Source organism: Anabrus simplex, chromosome 4 (genome assembly GCF_040414725.1).
Source record: "Anabrus simplex isolate iqAnaSimp1 chromosome 4, ASM4041472v1, whole genome shotgun sequence".
Classification (NCBI taxonomy): domain Eukaryota; kingdom Metazoa; phylum Arthropoda; class Insecta; order Orthoptera; family Tettigoniidae; genus Anabrus; species Anabrus simplex.
Genome location: NC_090268.1, coordinates 69,482,858 through 69,502,978, shown reverse-complemented (window position 1 = coordinate 69,502,978; position 20,121 = coordinate 69,482,858).

Sequence of the window (20,121 nt, the reverse complement as noted above, 5' to 3'; positions counted from 1 at the left end):
TTGTACTTATTGATGTTAACTTCTAGATACATTATCTCAACTAAAGCCCACCCTGATTCCTTTTCCTGAAATTCCTCGCTCTTAGTTGAAATAATGTTAGAGACATCCCTAAGTACATCACCAAAATTAGTCGACTCACTTATGACAAAATTCTTCGTATTAAATGATTTAATGTCCGTTATTTCGGATTCATCCGTGCTTTTAATGTACAAGGCGAAAAGTTCAAAATTAACTTTAAATAAACTATGATTGGACAAAGATTTAGCAAGAAGCTGTTGTACATCCGGTTGAACGCAATTTAAAAAGTTTGAAGTGCTCTGAAACTTTTGACTGGTGCGAATTCGGTAACTAGCAATCCTACTTTTAAATGCTGTATTAATTTCCTCGATGTTTGCGTTACTACCACTTCTACACGCATTATTTTTATGCGCATTACTCCGTAAGTGTCCCTGAAAATGCGAAGATGGTACATCAGTGTTACAGTGCTCGCAGTGAATAGTTTGAAGTTCATTTTTCCTAGGTTTTTTACTACTAGTACTTTCTACAGCTACATCAGTAGCTGCACGCTTTTTCCCTACTACTACCTGAGGGCAAGTAGATATTTGATGTACCTCTGCTAAGTGAGCCTGGTATTGCTCTACATTAGCGAAGTACAGCCCGCAAACATCACATAAAGCAGATGTTATGCCAGGGTGTTTTGATTTCATATGGCGCATGAAGTTATCTCGCCTTGTAAACGATGCCTCACACTGCTCGCAGGTGAACGTAGACGCTTCTCCATGTTTGATTTGTAAATGCCGTGTAAGGGCATCTCTTCTTGTAAAAGTTATATCACACTGCGAGCAGGGAAACATCTGAAAAGAGAACAACCAATAGAGATTAGCCTAAAGTTGCGATGTTCAACCTATAGAGGTTGGACATGGCTGTGAGTTAGGCCTATAGCATGAGGATTGAAGAGAACGACTAAAGTTACGATGTTCGGAAGAAACCAAGTTTCAACCTGTTGAGGACAGACATAGCTACGCGTGCGTGTTTGAAATTATACCACGTCTATAGTATGAGGATTAAAGAGAACAACTATTTATGATTAGCTTAAAGTTACGATGTTCGGAAGAAACCAACTTTCAACCTGTTGAGGGCAGACATAGCTATGTGTGCGTGTTTGAAATTATACTACGTCTATAGTATGTAGATTAAAGAGAACAACTATTTATCAATAGACTAAAGTTACGATGTTCGGAAGAAACCAAGTTTAAGCCTGTTGAGGACGGACATAGCTATGTGTGCGTGTTTGAAATTATACTACGTCTATAGTATGTAGATTAAAGAGAACAACTATTTATCAATAGACTAAAGTTACGGAAGAAACCAAGTTTAAGCCTGTTGAGGACGGGCATAGCTATGTGTGCGTGTTTGAAATTATACCACGTCTATAGTATGTAGATTAAAGAGAACAACTATTTATGATTAGCTTAAAGTTACAGAAGAAACCAAGTTTCAGCCTGTTGAGGGCAGACATAGCTATGTACGCACCTCGTCTATAGCGTGAGGATTAAAGAGAACAACTATTTATCAATAGACTAAAGTTACGATGTTCGGAAGAAACCAAGTTTAAGCCTGTTGAGGACGGGCATAGCTATGTGTGCGTGTTTGAAATTATACCACGTCTATAGTATGTAGATTAAAGAGAACAACTATTTATGATTAGCTTAAAGTTACAGAAGAAACCAAGTTTCAGCCTGTTGAGGGCAGACATAGCTATGTACGCACCTCGTCTATAGCGTGAGGATTAAAGAGAACAACTATTTATCAATAGACTAAAGTTACGATGTTCGGAAGAAACCAAGTTTAAGCCTGTTGAGGACGGACATAGCTATGTGTGCGTGTTTGAAATTATACTACGTCTATAGTATGTACTGTAGATTAAAGAGAACAACTATTTATCAATAGACTAAAGTTACGGAAGGAACCAAGTTTAAGCCTGTTGAGGACGGGCATAGCTATGTGTGCGTGTTTGAAATTATACCACGTCTATAGTATGTAGATTAAAGAGAACAACTATTTATGATTAGCTTAAAGTTACAGAAGAAACCAAGTTTCAGCCTGTTGAGGGCAGACATAGCTATGTGTGCGTGTTTGAAATTATACTACGTCTATAGTATGTAGATTAAAGAGAACAACTATTTATGATTAGCTTAAAGTTACGGAAGAAACCAACTTTCAACCTGTTGAGGACGGACATAGCTATGTGTGCGTGTTTGAAATCATACCACGTCTATAGTATGTAGATTAAAGAGAACAACTATTTATGATTAGCTTAAAGTTACAGAAGAAACCAAGTTTAAGCCTGTTGAGGACGGACATAGCTATGTGTACGTGTTTGAAATTATACCACGTCTATAGTATGTAGATTAAAGAGAACAACTATTTATGATTAGCTTAAAGTTACAGAAGAAACCAACTTTCAGCCCGTTGAGGGCAGACATAGCTATGTGTACGTGTTTGAAATCATACCACGTCTATAGTATGTTGATTAAAGAGAACAACTATTTATGATTAGCTTAAAGTTACGATGTTCGGAAGAAACCAACTTTCAACCTGTTGAGGACGGACATAGCTATGTGTGCGTGTTTGAAATTATACCTCGTCTATAGTATGTAGATTAAAGAGAACAACTATTTATGATTAGCTTAAAGTTACAGAAGAAACCAAGTTTCAGCCTGTTGAGGGCAGACATAGCTATGTACGCACCTCGTCTATAGCGTGAGGATTAAAGAGAACAACTATTTATCAATAGACTAAAGTTACGATGTTTTAGAAGAAAACAAGTTTCAACGAATAGAGGTCAGACATACCTTAAAATCTTCGCGCTGCAAACTGTTACTCGGATGAATAAAATGCGTGCGTTCAAGCCTGAAACTTGAATGATAATATTCTGGTCGAATCTAAAAAGAAAAGAACAAACATATATGAATGCAGTGTAGGGTGTATCAGCTAGCCTAGTTATCTTTACAACTCAAAGTTCGAAAACATACCTTAAAAAAATGAATGTGCTGCAGACTGTTACTCGGATGAATAAAATGCGTACTTTCAAGCCTGTAACTCGAACGGTACCTAAAAAAGAAAAGAACAAACATATATGAATGTAGTGTAGGGTGTATCAGCTAGCCTAGTTATCTTTACAACTCAAAGTTCGAAAACATACCTTAAAAATGCATGTGCTGCAGACTGTTACTCGGATGAATAAAATGCGTACTTTCAAGCCTGTAACTCGAACGGTACCTAAAAAGAAAAGAACAAACATATATGAATGTAGATGTCTATTACCTAGCGTAGAAGTTGCTTTGCAGACAGTAACTAACAGTTCTAGCTTACCTTAAGATAAAGGCTGAAGAATAATATTCACAGCAGACAGTACTTAGACGGGAGATGTGTACGTGATAAACGCATACAGAGAACTGTGAGCACTTCACGCAGACTGTAGCGAGTAAATATGCTGCTTGTTACCAAGCGGATGTGAAAATCGCTGACAACTGCAGTACAGTCGGAACGAAGTGTTTATGCAACAAGAGCACTCCTGTAGTCCCGCAGGCTGACGTATTTAAGCCGGAATCGAACCTCCTGTTGATGCCGAGGTGTCAGAATTTAAGAGTTCTGCAGTGGATCGAGCCTTGGAAAGTTAGCGCGCGATCCTCGACTTCTGGACTTAAACGGGAGGGTACTAAGCTACATCCGCGGTATTCCTTACCTGTAGGCACTTAAAGGTATTGGGCTAAAACTACATTTAGCTAGATCATGTAATGACGATCGCGCAGGCCCCTCGCCTAGCATTTACGGCTTCTAGTTCGAACCCGCTATCTTCCGAAGTAGCGAGAATGATTGAAGAGTGTTTGAGGGTGATTCATTCGTCGGATGGAGGCGTTAAGCTATGTGCAGGCTTCTTCTAGTCGGGGTACGCGATTCAAATCCTGGCAACTTATACCGTCGGGAAGGGCATCCGGCTAGATCATGCAATGACGATCGCGCAGGTCCCTCGCCTAACATTTACGGCTTCCAGTTCGAACCCGCTATCTTCCGAAGTAGCGAGAATGATTGAAGAGTGTTTGAGGGTGATTCATTTGTTGGATGGAGGTGTTAAGCTGGCTTCTTCGGTAGGAGTAGGCTATGTCGGGATATCGATTTAAAATCCTAGTCAGGAAGGGCAACCGGTCGTATAAAGCTATGGTGTGAGGCGGGGTGTGCAAAAAAGCTAGCTATAAGTAAGGGCTGTTGATGGGGACGATAAACCTTGTGCAGACTCCTTCGAAAATGATTTTTTGAGTACAAGACTTGACGGTGATTCATTTGTCGGATAGAGGCAATAAGCCTTGTGCAGGCTTCTTCAGCGCGAGTAGGCTATGTGTCGGTACCGGGATATCTAGTTATAAAACCCGCTACAACAAATTTATCACGTATACTGCGATTTAAAATCCTAGTCAGGAAGGGCAGCCGGTCGTAAAACTATGGTGTGAGGCGGGGTGTGCAAGAAAGCCAGCATTAAGTAAGGGCTGTTGATGGGGATGTTAAACCTTGTGCAGACTCCTTCGAAAATGATTTTTTGAGTACAAGACTTGACGGTGATTCATTTGTCGGATGGAGGCAATAAGCCTTGTGCAGGCTTCTTCAGCGGGAGTAGGCTATGTGTCGGTACCGGGATATCTAGTTATAAAACCCGCTACAACAAATTTATCACGTATACTGCGATTTAAAATCCTAGTCAGGAAGGGCAGCCGGTCGTAAAACTATGGTGTGAGGCGGGGTGTGCACGAAAGCCAGCATTAAGTAAGGGCTGTTGATGGGGGCGTTAAACCTTGTGCAGACTCCTTCGAAAAAGATTTTTTGAGTACAAGACTTGACGGTGTTTCATTTGTCGGATGGAGGCAATAGGCCTTGTGCAGGCTTCTTCAGCGGGAGTAGGCTATGTGTCGGTACCGGGATATCTAGTTATAAAACCCGCTACAACAAATTTATCACGTATACTGCGATTTAAAATCCTAGTCAGGAAGGGCAGCCGGTCGTAAAACTATGGTGTGAGGCGGGGTGTGCAAGAAAGCCAGCATTAACTAAGGGCTGTTGATAGGAGGCGTTAAACTATGTGCAAGCTCCTTCACCAGGAGAAGCCTACATGCCGGTACCGTGCAGGTTCTTTCGATAGGAGTAGGCACTGTGTGTGTTTTAACCTCTCCGTACAATCATGATATTTTACGTTAGGAACTTACATAGGCTAAATGCTACACATTCCGTGGCAGAGCCAGGAATCGAACTCGGACCTCCGAGGGTAGCAGCTAATCACACTAACTACTGCACTACAGAGGAGGACTATTTCAGAATATTTTACAACTTTAATTAGTACTGTGTTTTAAGAGCTTACATGCTACTCGGCTAAGAAGACGTTCGCGAGTTACAAGCCGCTGATCAGCATGCCGTGTCCTCGTTCAAGGTCGAGCCGGAAGATACGTGTACAATTTCAGCTAACACACGCATTCCACACAACTCGCTCAGAATGACTGTGCCGATACTTCGAGGACTGTAGAACAAATCTATAGCCTACAGTATGCATGCCTCTCACCCGGTAGTCTCGGGTTCGATTCTCTTGGGGATAAAAATGTGTTTAAATCACATGAATGTGTTGAGTTGTCCTTCCTGATGCAAAACTAGCAGTATCTAACCTCATACACCATAGTTTTACGACCGGTTGCCCTTCCTGACAACTCGGATTAAGAATCTGTTTTACAACGTCTAACACGGGGAATCGGGGATTTACAGCTAGATGCACTTCTTAGATTTTAAATCACGAACTATTGTTTTACGGCCGGATGCCCTTCCTGACGCAAAACTAAGATTTTAAATAGCAAGAATTTGTTTTTAAGACTAGTCGCCCTCCCTGATGCAAAACTAGCAGTATCTAGCCTCATACACTATGGTTTTCGACCGGTTTCCCTTCCTGACGTCAAAGAACTCGGATTAAGAATCTGTCGAGAATCGAGGGATTTACAGCTTAAAGATGGCAGATGACAGCTGTCAGAAAAGCATATAGGTTTGTAAAGCACATAGAATTTACCGCCACCACATAGAGTGTAGCACGGTGATTAAAGATGGTGGATGACAGCTGTCAAAAAAGCACATGGCTTTGTTTCCAAACAAGAGCACGTGGAATTTGCCGCCACCGGGCAGCACGGTGATTAAAGATGGCGGATGACAGCTGTCAAAAAAGCACATGGCTTTGTTTCCAAACAAGAGCACGTGGAATTTGCCGCCACCGGGCAGCACGGTGATTAAAGATGGCGGATGACAGCTGTCAAAGGTAAGTAGCTAAAGAGGGGACAGCACGGTGATTAAAGATGGCGGATGACAGCTGTCAAAAAAGCACATGGCTTTGTTTCCAAACAAGAGCACGTGGAATTTGCCGCCACCGGGCAGCACGGTGATTAAAGATAGCGGATGACAGCTGTCAAAAAAGCACATGGCTTTGTTTCTACGTGGAATTTGCCGTCACCACATAGAGGGCAGCACTGTTCTCTCTGGATTAAAGATGGCGGATGACAGCTGTCAGAAAAGCACATAGGTTTGTAAAGCACATGGAATTTACCGCCACCACATAGAGTGCAGCACTGTTCTCTCTGGATTAAAGATGGCGGATGACAGCTAACGAAATTGCCCGCATGATAGCAGCACAGTGCTCTATTGATTAAAGATGGCGGATGACAGCTGTCAAAAAAGCACGTGGCTTTGTTTCCCAACAAGAGCACATAGAATTTTTCAAATTGCCGCCACCACATTTCAAAGGTATCTAGCTAAAGAGTACAGCACTGTGCTCTGTTGATTAAAGATGGTGGATGGTAGCTGTCAAAAAAGCACGTGAGTTTGTTTCCAAACAAGAGCACGTGGAATTTTTCAATTTGCCGCCACCACATAGAGGGCAGCACGGTGCTCTCTTGATTAAAGATGGCTGCTGTCACGTGGAATTGTCTGCTACCACAGGTATCTAGCTAAAGAGGGCAGCACTGAGGTTTGCGATGCAAGATGGCTGCTGTCAAAAAGCATTTTTCAAATTATCCGCCACCACATTTCAAAGGTAAGTAGCTAAAGAGGGCAGCACTGTGCTCTATGGATTAAAGATGGCGGATGACAGCTGCACGTGGCTTTGTTTACCTCGCGCTAGTTAGGTTAAGTTGGTAGCACTAAGGTTTAGACCCATCAAGATGGCAGCACTGCCGATGACAGGTGACGAATTTTGCAGCTACTGCGATATAGAGGGCGGCACAGTGCTTTGTGGTTTAAAGATGGCGGATGACAGCTGTCAAAAAAGCACGTGGCTGTCAAAAAGCACGTGGCTTTGTTTACCACGCGCTAGTTAGGTTAAGTTGGCACTACTGAGGTTTAGGCCCGTCAAGATGGCAGTACTGAGGTTAGCGATGCGTTGTTGTCGATGACAGCTGTCAAAAAGCACGTGGCTTTGTTTACAAATTCAAATTTCCCGCGGGAGGTGGAGGAGACCTCTGGGAGGCCTCTGGCTGAGGTGGAGGTGGAGGAGGCATCTGGGAGGCCTCTGGCTGAGGTGGAGGTGGAGGTGGCCTCTGGGAGCCTGAGGTGGAGGTGGCGCCAGAACCATCCAATTATACTACTGTTACTGGGACGTCGCACAGATTTCATTATAAGAGAATCGTGCTCGAGAGCATTGTCCTATCGAAAGAACTGAAACAAATTCAGGTATTTTAGATCACACGTTCCACTCATAAGTAATGGTGGTTGCATATACAGCAAGGCGCATCTTCGTACAATGCACGCCTCTAGTATTCAGGTAGGTGTACATCCTATCAACAGTTATTCGTAAATTATGCAGGGTTATTCAGCTAAGATGTCTACCTCAAATAAGTCATGAACAGTTGAAGATACCGACATTCCGTCTTCGCTTTCGTTAAGGGTATTAAGGGGTCTATAGTTAAACACGCAGTACTTTTACAGGAATTTGACAAAATTTATTGGTGCACGCGTTTCCATACGAGACGTTATTTCACGCAATAATTGCGTATGACGTACTGTCAAGCTTACACTCGTAGTTACTGGGCCGTCGCACAGATCGCGGCACAGGAGAATCTGTCTCGAAATTCTCTGAGAATCTCCAGATCTGTGAAGTCAGCCTCGAGCGAGAGAATTGCCCATCACTACCAACAACATTCAAATACAACTACCTGTAGGCCCAACACCCGCTACTTGCCTGGCAACGCTCTCGATGTATCTCGAAATTTCTCGCGAGAAACTCCCTCGGAAGTTGAGGAAAAATCCCATTTTCTCCCGAGTGTCCGAAGACGAGGCCCTACAGAGTATGTCTTCATTCTGGATCATTGTAGGCCAGAAAATAGTGAGTTTTATTTGTCCTGTTTGAATTTTTCGACGTATTTGGCTAATTAGTCCTGTGCCCATTTACATCTCGTAGGCAGCTTTCAAAATGGCGCCGAGTGAATGTATGGCCCATCTGATCTATAAGATGCAAGGAATAGATATCTAATGCGATATTATATAAGGCCATACACGTCACGGAACGGTCAAATATTGAAGGCACTACGGACGGTGGACTGTCAAGTGAATTGTTTTACAAAAAAAAAATAGAAGACAACGGTTTGTTAAAAAAACTCCATCTTAAAAATGTTCATCGGAGAGTGAAGGCGCAATTGGCGAACGCGCTACGTAATTTGAAGAAGAAGGAAAGATTTAGTGGAGGTACTTGAGAAAAAGGGATCGTCGTAGTAAAGAAACGACGTAATTCACCAGCCGACGAAGAAGAGCTGATAAAAATATAAAAATAAGCAAGATACGACGAAATACGCGTGGGAGGATCTCGACAGCAACTGAGCTACATTCTACAAGGAAGAAGCAAGTGAAACCTAGGACAAAGATTCCCTTACGGGAAGAAGACTACTTTGGTCTTGTTTCAAGAGAAGAACAACAATTTTTCGACATTTGCAAGAAGCAGCCGATATAGATATATATACGCAGAACTTAAACCCGACGAAATTAAATTCACCTCTGAGAGCAGCAAAAAGAAATAACAATTGAGGAATTATTATCCTCGAATGGATCATACCATGGCTATTTACTGCTCTGAAATCTGCATTTTTGTTGTTAATAGAAGTAGCATGATGATGGCTTGCTAAATACGCATGATGTGCCAAGCTGGGGAGCAGTACATCCTTACCGGAAGACCAACCCATGATGAGGAAGGCAATGGGAAACCAGACGACCAACCCATGATGAGGAAGGCAATGGGAAACCAGTTGACCAACCCATGATGAGGAGGCCGAGGACCTACCAGACGACCAACCCATGACCTGACCGCAGAGCCAACTACATCCAAGTGGAGGCGGAACAGCTGGACCAGATGTAACGATAAGCGAGCTAAGTCATTTACATTATTTAATTACATAGTTTTTGGTTCGCGTACACAGGTGCTTTTGGCATGTGCCGATAAGTTGGTTATAGAAACCGTGGAATTTAAAGTGCAAGTGAATAATGAAAGTGATGTGTGAGATATTTTAAGTCCATAGTAATACGATCAAGCAGTGTAGAATAAGATTCTTGTATGTTATATATATACATCACCGCATATTGGTCAGAATAACTCGTGAGTAACTACAAGTTGAAAGAAGTGTCTTTAATAACAGCTGATAGTAATGACACATTGAGGAATTGCAATGAATTCATATTGGTTATGCTATATGTCTACGTCACGTTTGGTATGCGCGGTGGTAATGAATGCATAGAATCACGTACTCTTTGCTTCGTAATAAGTGCATTGAACTCAGCTTTAGGGTTATGATAAGTAGCGATATTGAAATGTGTTTATGAGAAAGGAATTGTGGCATTTTGACATGGTAAAGTGAATATAATCGCGACATGTTGTTATGGAGGCTATGATAATTAAGATGTTAAGTGAAAGTGGAAATATGGTTACAATAGTGGTAACTCGACGAAGTATGTTGTTGTATATGAAATGCGAAGGTTTATTAATGTATTACGTAGAGGCCAAGGAGTGCCTGCAGCTTAGGATATGCCATGCCACACTTATAATAGGGAAGGAATTATGTGAAAGGATACAGGTACGTGAAATTGACCACACCGCGGAGATGAGCAAAACCAAGGTATGGATGGAATTCATTGAAGTAGAATTGAATTTATGACGGGATTATATGTCAATTGTAGATGCTTTGTTCCAATTACGAGAATATTATGATATGTTTTATGACGGTGATCTTGACCAAATGCATTCATGATACCTGTAAATGCGGTAATATATTCCCAAGTACAAATACATATTATTTACATTACGACGGCGCATATGAATTCAGTAACTTGCCTAAACGAGAAATGTTATGGAATATAACAGAGAGAGGGCACATTGAGCCTCAAATACGTGTGTATGTCGACCAAAAATTTATGTTGAAGTTAGATAGATAGCTTATTTATCCCGAGACGGAATTTGTTGGAATTTACATTCTTTCAATGAGTAATGGTTAGGGAAATGATAGGCTAGGAGCCAGATTTAACAGGCACTAGGGAGAAATGCCTTAGTGCGTAAGTCGTTAGCCATGCGCAACATTGAAGAAAGAACAAATAAATGAGTTCAGATTTATGATTTGCAACGTATAATTTAAATATTATTTATAATTCAAATATAATTGAGATATATAGTTCGAAGTTATAATTCAGAATTATTTTCAAGCTTAGATCTATTTGTTGATCTTACATTCACTTCAGATTAACTGTACGTCTATTCAGATCTATTTAGCCTCGGTTTATAATGAAAGTGAGCAATCTTAACAACATAATGATATTGGTGTCGTCTCAAGGACTTGATTTCAAGGAGGACCGTAGAGGTCCAGTGATTAATTGTAAATATTAGTATCCGATTTTGAATTCATGACGTAACTGACGTACATAACTTAACATTATATTTATTTTATTTTTCTACGAGCCAGTGCTGACTCTGAACTTTACCTGTAAATAATACCCGACCAAATACTACCCAAGTGACGCAAGTACAGAGCATAATAAGGACACTGGATGAACATTGAGTGAGTGACTGCTACAGCTAATGACTGCTAATTATTATTATTATTATTATTATTATTATTATTATTATTATTATTATTATTATTATTATTATTATTATTATTATTATTATTATTATTATTATTATTATTATTATTCATTTTACTCTGCATGTGAACATGTATAGGGGCGAAGTAGCCTGTTATGTTCAATAAATGTATGTATGTATGTATGTACTCGTCCAAATGTACCACATACTGCCTGATTCGAACAGCGAGATACCATATGTCCGAATCGCTGGCATTGATAGCATCGCATAGGAGGCGGGATGTACGGCCTCACATCGCAACGATAAGTTGTTACCTTGACATTCTCTGGTAACACTGACAACTTGAAAGAGACAATGAAGGCACCAGTGGCAACGTCTTACCGTTGACCTTGCGCGTAATGCGCCGGACGTGTGTCACGCCACGGTTCTTCATGTCTTCCATCAACTCGTCGTCAGTGTTCAAAATAAGGTCGCGGTGAAAGATGACTCCGCGAACCAGGTTCAAGGACTTATGCTCCTCCACTTTGACGTGGATTTCGCCAAAGTGCTCGCACTTAAGCAACTGATCAGCTTGCAGTGCTGTACGAGTCTTTAGAAGCAAACTACCGTTGCGCATTTTCTTAAGTTCCTCCAGTTCGCCATAGACGCCTTCGATGTGCCTACTAAACAGGATCGACTTCCCCAGCTTAAAATCGTGCCCATCGGTTCTGGTAGCGACCAGAAACCTAGGGAAGATGGATCTCATTCCTTCACGCTGCGCATGTTCCCAGGGAGTTGATCCTCTCAGGGAAGCTAAAGTTAAAGACTTAGGTGGGGGACCACCTTGAGAGAGCCGACTTCGTTTGGAAGCCATGCCCGATAGCTTCCTCCCCGAATGCCACCCACTCCGATCAGGGGTCTCTGTAGCCGAACCAAGCAGCCAAGGCAATACCCACCTGGTCATAGCAGGTACTGCCCGGGGTCCGATGTTGGACGATGCCTAATACGGGATGACTGAGGCAACGAGCACTAAGACTCCCTTCCTCCAGTCAGCCGCAATAGCATGTACCCTATAGCGTGTACAGAGCACTAAAAATAAGAAAAAATAAATAAAATTAATTAATAATAATATGTCCTTCTGGCATTCGGCTGTGCGGGGACCTGCGTTGTCAGGTGGATACTACTGCCCGGGTACATGACACTCCCACCCGCCGCGTCTTAGGTGGTTGCTGGCACGGGCTTTCGAGCGTAGTCGCACACATAGGAGCTCCATTGCCGAGCAGCACGCACATCCATAATTTTGAATGGTCTACATCTAACTCTCAAAAAAACAATAATAAAATAAAGAGGGGACCATGGCCACATGACCCTTTAAGTCGCCTTCTACGACAGGCAGGGATTACCTATGGATGTATTCAGCCGCTCCCATCCACTGGAGGTTCAACACATTAAACCAAACCGCAAGCCATGTCCGCGCCAAGGTCGCCTCTTTTTGTCGCCTCTTACGACAGGCAGGGGATACCGCGGGTGTATTCTACATGTGTGTCCCCCACCCGCAGGGGGTAGTGTGTTTGGTCCGCGGGAGATATTTTATTTCCCTCAAGTCCGCCGGCAAGCCGGTTAGGACCCCCCTATCCGCCACCTGGAATGCGCCACGTGGGAGTATCACCTCTCCCCCTGCTACGCCATCGTAGTAGGTTCGTGGTTTCTCAATTTGAATTATCAATAATTCATCCATCACTTCTGAAACGTCTTTTCTCCAGTAAATACATATATCAATCAATCACTTCCAATCACTACTGATCTGCATTTAGGGCAGTCGCCCAAGTGGCAGATTCCCTATCTGTTGTACTTCTAGCCTTTTCTTAAATGATCGCAAAGAAATTTGAAAATGATTGAACATCTCCCCTGGTAAGTTATTCCAATCCCTAACTCCCCTTCCTATAAACGAATATTTTCCCCAATTTGTCCTCTTGAATTCCAACGTTATCTTCATATTGATATCTTTCCTACTTCGCAAGACACCACTCAAACTAATTCGTCTACTAATATCATTCCACGCCATCTCTCCACTGACAGCTCGGAACATATCACTTAATCGAGCAGCTCGTCTCCTTTCTCCCAAGTCTTCCCAGCCAAAACTTTGCAACATTTTTGTAACGCTACTCTTTTGTCGGAAATCACCCAGAACAAATCGAGCTGCTTTTCTTTGGATTTTTTTCAGTTCTTGAATCAAGTAATCCTGGTGAGGGTCCCATACACTGGAACTATACTCTAGTTGGGGTCTTACCAGAGACTTATATGCCCTCTGCTTTACATCCTTACTACAACCCCTAAATACCCTCAAAACCATGTCCAGAGATCTGTACCCTTTATTTACAATCATATTTATGTGATTAGCCCAATGAAGATCTTTTCTTATATTAACACCTAGGTACTTACAATGATCCCCAAAAGGAACTTTCACCCCATCAACATAGTAATTACAGTAAAACTGAGAGGACTTCTCCTATTTTTGAAACTCACAACGTGACCTTCAACCCCGTTTATCATCATACCATTGCCCACCGTCCAACTCACAACACTATTGAGGTCACCCTGCAGCCGCTCACAATCTTGTAACTTATTTACTATTCTGTACAGAATAACATCATCTGCAAACAGCCTTATCTCTGATTCCACTTCTTTATTCATGTCATTTATATATATATATATATATATATATATATTGTACCCGTAAAAATGTGTTCATATCTTTAAGGCGCTTGATATTAAATGAACGAGCATGAGGCTTAATCTCTGTTGTGGCTTTATCATTGGAGCTGGTACAGAGAGAGGTATAGTTATCAAATTGAGAGATTATTTTGATAAATTGAGTTTATTTATCATCAAAAGCAAGTTCATGTCACCTTCATACGGCAGCGTGGAAATGTCGTGGCTGGTTGGTACCTCCAAGTCCTGGGATGGTGCTGGACAGCGACTGGGCAGGGACCACACCTGCTCGGATGAGGAATTCTGGAACGTCTGGAGGTTCTGGAAGTGTCTCGACGTTCTGGAATGTCCCGACGTTCTGGAATGTCCCGAAGATTGGTACGTGCTCCTGGGTTCGATTCGAGACGTAATTCACACCTGAATTTCCTGTACGGCACTCCACACATTCAGGGCACTATGACTTTTTTAATTATGATTACTGCAAAAACGTTCTAGAATAATCACTCGAAGAACAAGTACTGGTAGAAATGCAAGTTCATAAGGCAAGCTCACTGTAAGTCAGGATGTTCTAGAGGATTACTGTTACTGCAGCCCTAAATGCACAGTTCTGAAGGTTTAAAACATATTGGCAATGAACTGAATAAGTAGCACTCGGAAACTGTCCTGTTGCATTAATAAGCGAAGTGAATAGCCATTAAAGAAAGTAATATTTGAAAGAAAAAGTCTGACTTCATAAATTATGGATCACTCAAAATACTGGAAAGTTCTAGGCTTTCGGGAAATGCGATATGCGTATTCCGAATTGTCACAGTCTTTAAGAATCAAAACATAAGTCCCTGTGCAGCACTTGGAAAGCATTGCATATTTAACAATTAAACGTAATGTTTAATGTCCCCTAAGTTCAATGTTCCAGAAATTGATTCAAAAATATAAGTTCGCGTAAGTTCAATGTGATACACAACACACGTGAAAATTCAATCGTCGTCGAATAAGTAAGTCCTTATGTGGCACTTCAAAAAAAACAAAGTTCCAATGTGTAGAAATAACAAAGTTCCAATGTGCCGAAATGTTAAAGTCCCAACACGACACTCGAAGAAAATAAAGTTCCAACGTGTCGAAATTTTAAAGTCCCAACACGACACTCGAAGAAAATAAAGTTTCGATGACAATGTCCCAGTATGTCACCTTAAGAAAATAATAAAGTCTTATCGCGACACTTGGCGAAAATAACTGTTTCAATGAGACGCTTCAGAAAAAAAAAACAAAGTTCTTATATGGCACTTTAAGAAAAAAACAAAGTCCAATCACGACACACGACAAAAAAAACAAAGTCCCAATGTGTCAATATGACAAAGTTCCAATACGATGCTCGCAGAAAACAAAGTCCCATTCAGGCACTTCAAGAATATGTCAAAGTCCTGATACAACACTTAGAGAAATACCGAACTTGGATTTCGCAGACTGTCGACTAGAAGTTCGACACACACAAGACTTCTCTTGTCACCCGTGTCACAGAGACGGCGGAGTGACAGACACTGAATTCGTAGGTCGGGTGGTCTTCCTTTTATACACGTTCGCATGGAAGTGTCTAGAACTCGGGTACTATCTACCCTTATAACTTCTATAATACTCGGTGGATTTTCTTGAAATCTGAACAGATGATGTCTATTGTAAGGGCCTTTAAGATGGCAGTGTCAAAATAGCGATAAATTAGCTCAAAGATGTACTTTTGAGGACGAGCTGGATCATTACCATATATGGTAGCGGAGACCTGGCTTACGGCGGCCACGTCACTCGCTGGGTACGTCACTGCGTTCGGCGGGCTGCCTACCTTCCATCTCGCGCGAAGTTCAACAAACATACTTCGAACTTCTCTCGTAGCGGTGTTCCCGGTACAATATATATATATATATATATATATATATATATATATATATATATATATAAGAAAACATAAAGGTCCAATAATACCCCCTTGAGGAATTCCCCTCTTAATTATTACAGGGTCAAATAAAGCTTCGCCTACTCTAATTCTCTGAGTTCTATTTTCTAGAAATATAGCCACCCATTCAGTCAATTTTTTCTAGTCCAATAGCACTCATTTCTGACAGTAGTCTTCCATGGTCTACCCTATCAAATGCCTTAGATAGGTCAATCGCAATACAGTCCATTTGGCCTCCTGAATCCACGATATCTGCTATATCTTGCTGGAATCCTACAAGCTGAGCTTCAGTGAAAATAACTTTCCTAAACCCAAACTGCCTTCTGTCAAACAAGTTATTAATTTCGCAAACATATCTAATATAATCAGAAAGAATGCTTTCCCAAAGCTTACATGCAATGCATGTCAAACTGATTGGCCTGTAATTTTCAGCTTTATGTCTGTCACCCTTTCCTTTATACACAGGGGCTTCTATAGCAACTCTTCATTCATTTAGTATAGCTCCTTCAACCAAACAATAATCAAATAAGTATTTCAGATATGGTTCTATATCCCAACCCATTGCCTTCAGAATATCCCCGGAAATCTCATCTATTCCGGCTGATTTTCTAGTTTTCAACTTTTGTAGCTTATTGTAAATGTAATTGTTCTCATAGGTAAATTTTAATATTTCTTTAGTATTACTCACCTCCCCTATCTGGACATTATTCTTGTAACCAACAATCTTTACATACTGCTGACTGAATACTTCTGCCTTTTGAAGATCCTGGCATACACACTCCCCTTGTTCATTAATGATTCCTGGAATGTCCTCCTTTGAACCCGTTTCTGCCTTAAAGTACCTATAGATACTCTTCCATTTATCACTAAAATTTGTGGGACCAATTAAGCTTGCCATCATGTTATCCTTAGCTGACTTCCTTGTTAGATTCAATTTCCTAGTAAGTTCCTTCAATTTCTCCTTAATTCCATAACCATTTCTAACTCTATTTCGTTTCAACCTGCACCTCCTTCTTAGTCTCTTTAATTCTCTGTTATAATATTGTGGATATTTACCATTCCTTACCACCTTTAAAGGTACAAACCTATCTTCACAGTCCTCAACAGTTGCTTTAAACCCATCCCAGAGTCTGTTTACATTTTTGTTTACCGTTTTCCATCGATCATAGTTACTTTTTTTAAACTCCCTCATGCCTGTTTTATCAGCCATATGGTACTGCCTAATAGTCCTAATTTCAACACTCTCCTTTCTTTCAAATTTATTTTTAACGACAAAAACAGCTTCGTGATCACTAATACGATCTATTACTTCGGTTTCTCTATAGAGCTCATCTGGTTTTATCAGCACCACATCCAAAATATTCCTCCCTCTAGTTTGTTCCATCACTTTCTGAATCAGCTGCCCTTCCCATATTAACTTATTTGCCATTTGTTGTTCATGCTTCCTGTCATTAGCATTACCTTCCTAATTGACATTTGGTAAATTGAGATCCCCTGCTACTATCACATTCCTTTCCATATCATTTCCAACATAGCTGATTATCTTATCAAATAATTCTGAATCAGCGTCAGCGCTACCCTTTCCCGGTCTGTACACTCCAAAGACACCAAGTTGCCTATTATCTTTAGAGATGAATCTTACACCCAGAATTTCATGTTTTTCATCCTCAACTTTTTCGTAGTTTACAAATCCTTCTTTCACCAGAATGAATACTCCCCCTCCTACCATTCCTATCCTCTCTCTACGATACACTCTCCAGTTCCGTGAGAATATTTCTGCATCCATTATATCATTTCTCAGCCATGATTCAACTCCTATTACAATATCTGGTAATCATATATCTATTAAATCACTTAATTCGATTCCTTTATTACAATGCTTCTACAGTTGACCATTTTTATGTCATTTTTATGTCATGGCGGCAAATGAGATGTTCGAGTAAAGTTGCTCTTGCTATACCCTGGGTAAATAGAAAGTTAAGTTTTAGAAAAGCTGATCCGTGTGTAGTAAGTTATATTGTCAGGTGCCTTCTTCCTTAAAAAGTAAACACCATGTCTCTGAAGGAAGTAGCTAAGCAGATATCGGCTTTTGAAGATTCCATGAAATACTTTCAAGATCGCCTAGACTCAGCAGTCAGTACCGCCAACCCACCGAACGTGCTCCAAGCGCTTGCCGGCGAGGTCCAGGCATTCAAGAAACAGGCCAACGAAGACATCTCTAAGCTTAAAGGGGAGTTGAAGGCTCTGGAAAATCGGTTTCAAAAACAAGACGACGTTTTGGATGAGGCCGAACAGTACAGTCGCCGGACTGCCTGTTATTGCATGGTGTGCCGGAACAACCGTCCGAGGACGTTTACATCAAAATGCTAGAGACACTAAAAAATAAACTCTCAATTGAACTTTCATTTCTGGGCGTGGATCGCTGCCACAGGCTGGGCCGCCGTAATCGGACGTCTGCCGTGGTGGTCTCACATGGAAATCGAACGATCATTATCAAGTTCCTTCGATACCATGATCGTGATCGAGTGTGGCGCGCGAAGCGAGCTTTGAAGGGCAGTGGACTCATGCTAACTGAGTCTGTCACAAGTGTGAGAAAAACATCCTTAAAAAGGCAAGGGATTCATGGGGAATGCAGACATGATGGACTCATGATGGACACATTTGTGTTTCACGGGAAGATGGACGTAAAATTCAAATATACAAGATGGCTCAATTAAAAAACTTTGCAGGGAGTAGGTTGAACATGTGAACTTAGTGAAATAAATTATGTGTTTACTAATTAGTTTGTGTGTGTGTGTGTGTGTGTGTGTGTGTGTGTGTGTGTGTGTGTGTGTGTGTGTGTGTGTGTTTCCCGCTGGCTCCGCCCGCAATGTGCAAAGTATGTTGTTGTTCATTACCCTCCTCTATTTATTTATTTATTTATTTATTTATTTATTTATTTATTTATTTATTTATTTATTTATTTATTTATTTATTTATTTATTTATTCCTTTTTACAGTGGCGAAGTTAGGGCTTGAGGCCCTCTCGTACACTTAACCACATTTTCTTTCTTTCTTAATCTGTTTACCCTCCAGGGTTGGTTTTTCCCTCGGACTGAGCGAGGAATCCCACCTCTACCGCCTCAGGGGCAGTGTTCTGGAGCGTGAGACATTCGTTCGGGGTATACAACTGGGGAGAACGACCAGTATTTCGCCCAGGCGGTCTCACCTGCTATGCTGAACAGGGGCCTTGTGGGAGATAGGAAGATTGGAAGGGATAGACAAGGAAGAGGGAAGGAAGCGGCCTTGGCCTTAAGTTAGATACCATCCCGGCATTTTCCTGGAGGGGAAGTGGGAAACCACGGAAAACCACTTCCAGGATGGCTGAGGTGGGGATCGAACCCACCTCTACGCATTTGACCTCCCGATGCTGAGTGAACCCCGTTCCAGACCTCGTACCACTTTCCAAATTTCGTGGCAGAGCCGAGATTCGAACGCGGGCCTCCGAGGGTGGCAGCTAATAACACTAATCACTACACCGCAGAGGTGGACCACTTCACCACATACTAATCAAAATCTTACATAAAATACTGAGGTACTTAAAATAGTTCAAACTACATAAATTAATAGAATTGAAAATATATTTAAATAAATTACTAACTAAATATTAAAACTAATTAATATTAAACACTCTTAAATGTAACTAATCCTCAGGCACGCACACATTCATACTTCAGCCATTCGGTCAGCTGTCCTTAGCAGGTAGTATCTGCAGGTGACCTTAAATCTTGATAAAGAGCTAGTTCCTCCTTCCTGAGCTGGCAGGGAATTCCATAATCTGGCGCCGGTCACCACAAATGATCTATTAATTTTATTTGTGCGGTGCAGTGGAATAGAAAGAAAAGATCTAGAACATGTATTTAAGTTGTGAAATGATGATAAAAAGGTGAGTTTGGAAGAAATATACAGTGGCTGACTTTAAGCTAACACTCTAAACACCATCGTTAAAGTGTGTACCTGCCGACGTTTATCATGCTTCAGCCATGAGACAGCCTGATAGTATGGGGTGATATGAACATCGTACCCGATATTGTAAATAAATCGCAGGCATGAATTCAGTGCTCGTCGAAGTGTTTCTTTTCTCGTCATGTCAACTAAAACGACGTCACAATAATCAAGAATACGGAGAATGAGTGTCTGTATTAGTTTGGCCTTTAGCTCAAATGGAAATACATCCCTCTGCCGTTTAAGAGGGCGAAGCACTTCAAAAATCTTTTTACGTATTTCTTTCGTGTGATCAGGCCAATCAAGTGTTTCATTCACAATTACGCCGAGATATTTAACCGTTTTACTGTAGGGAATAATGTTACCA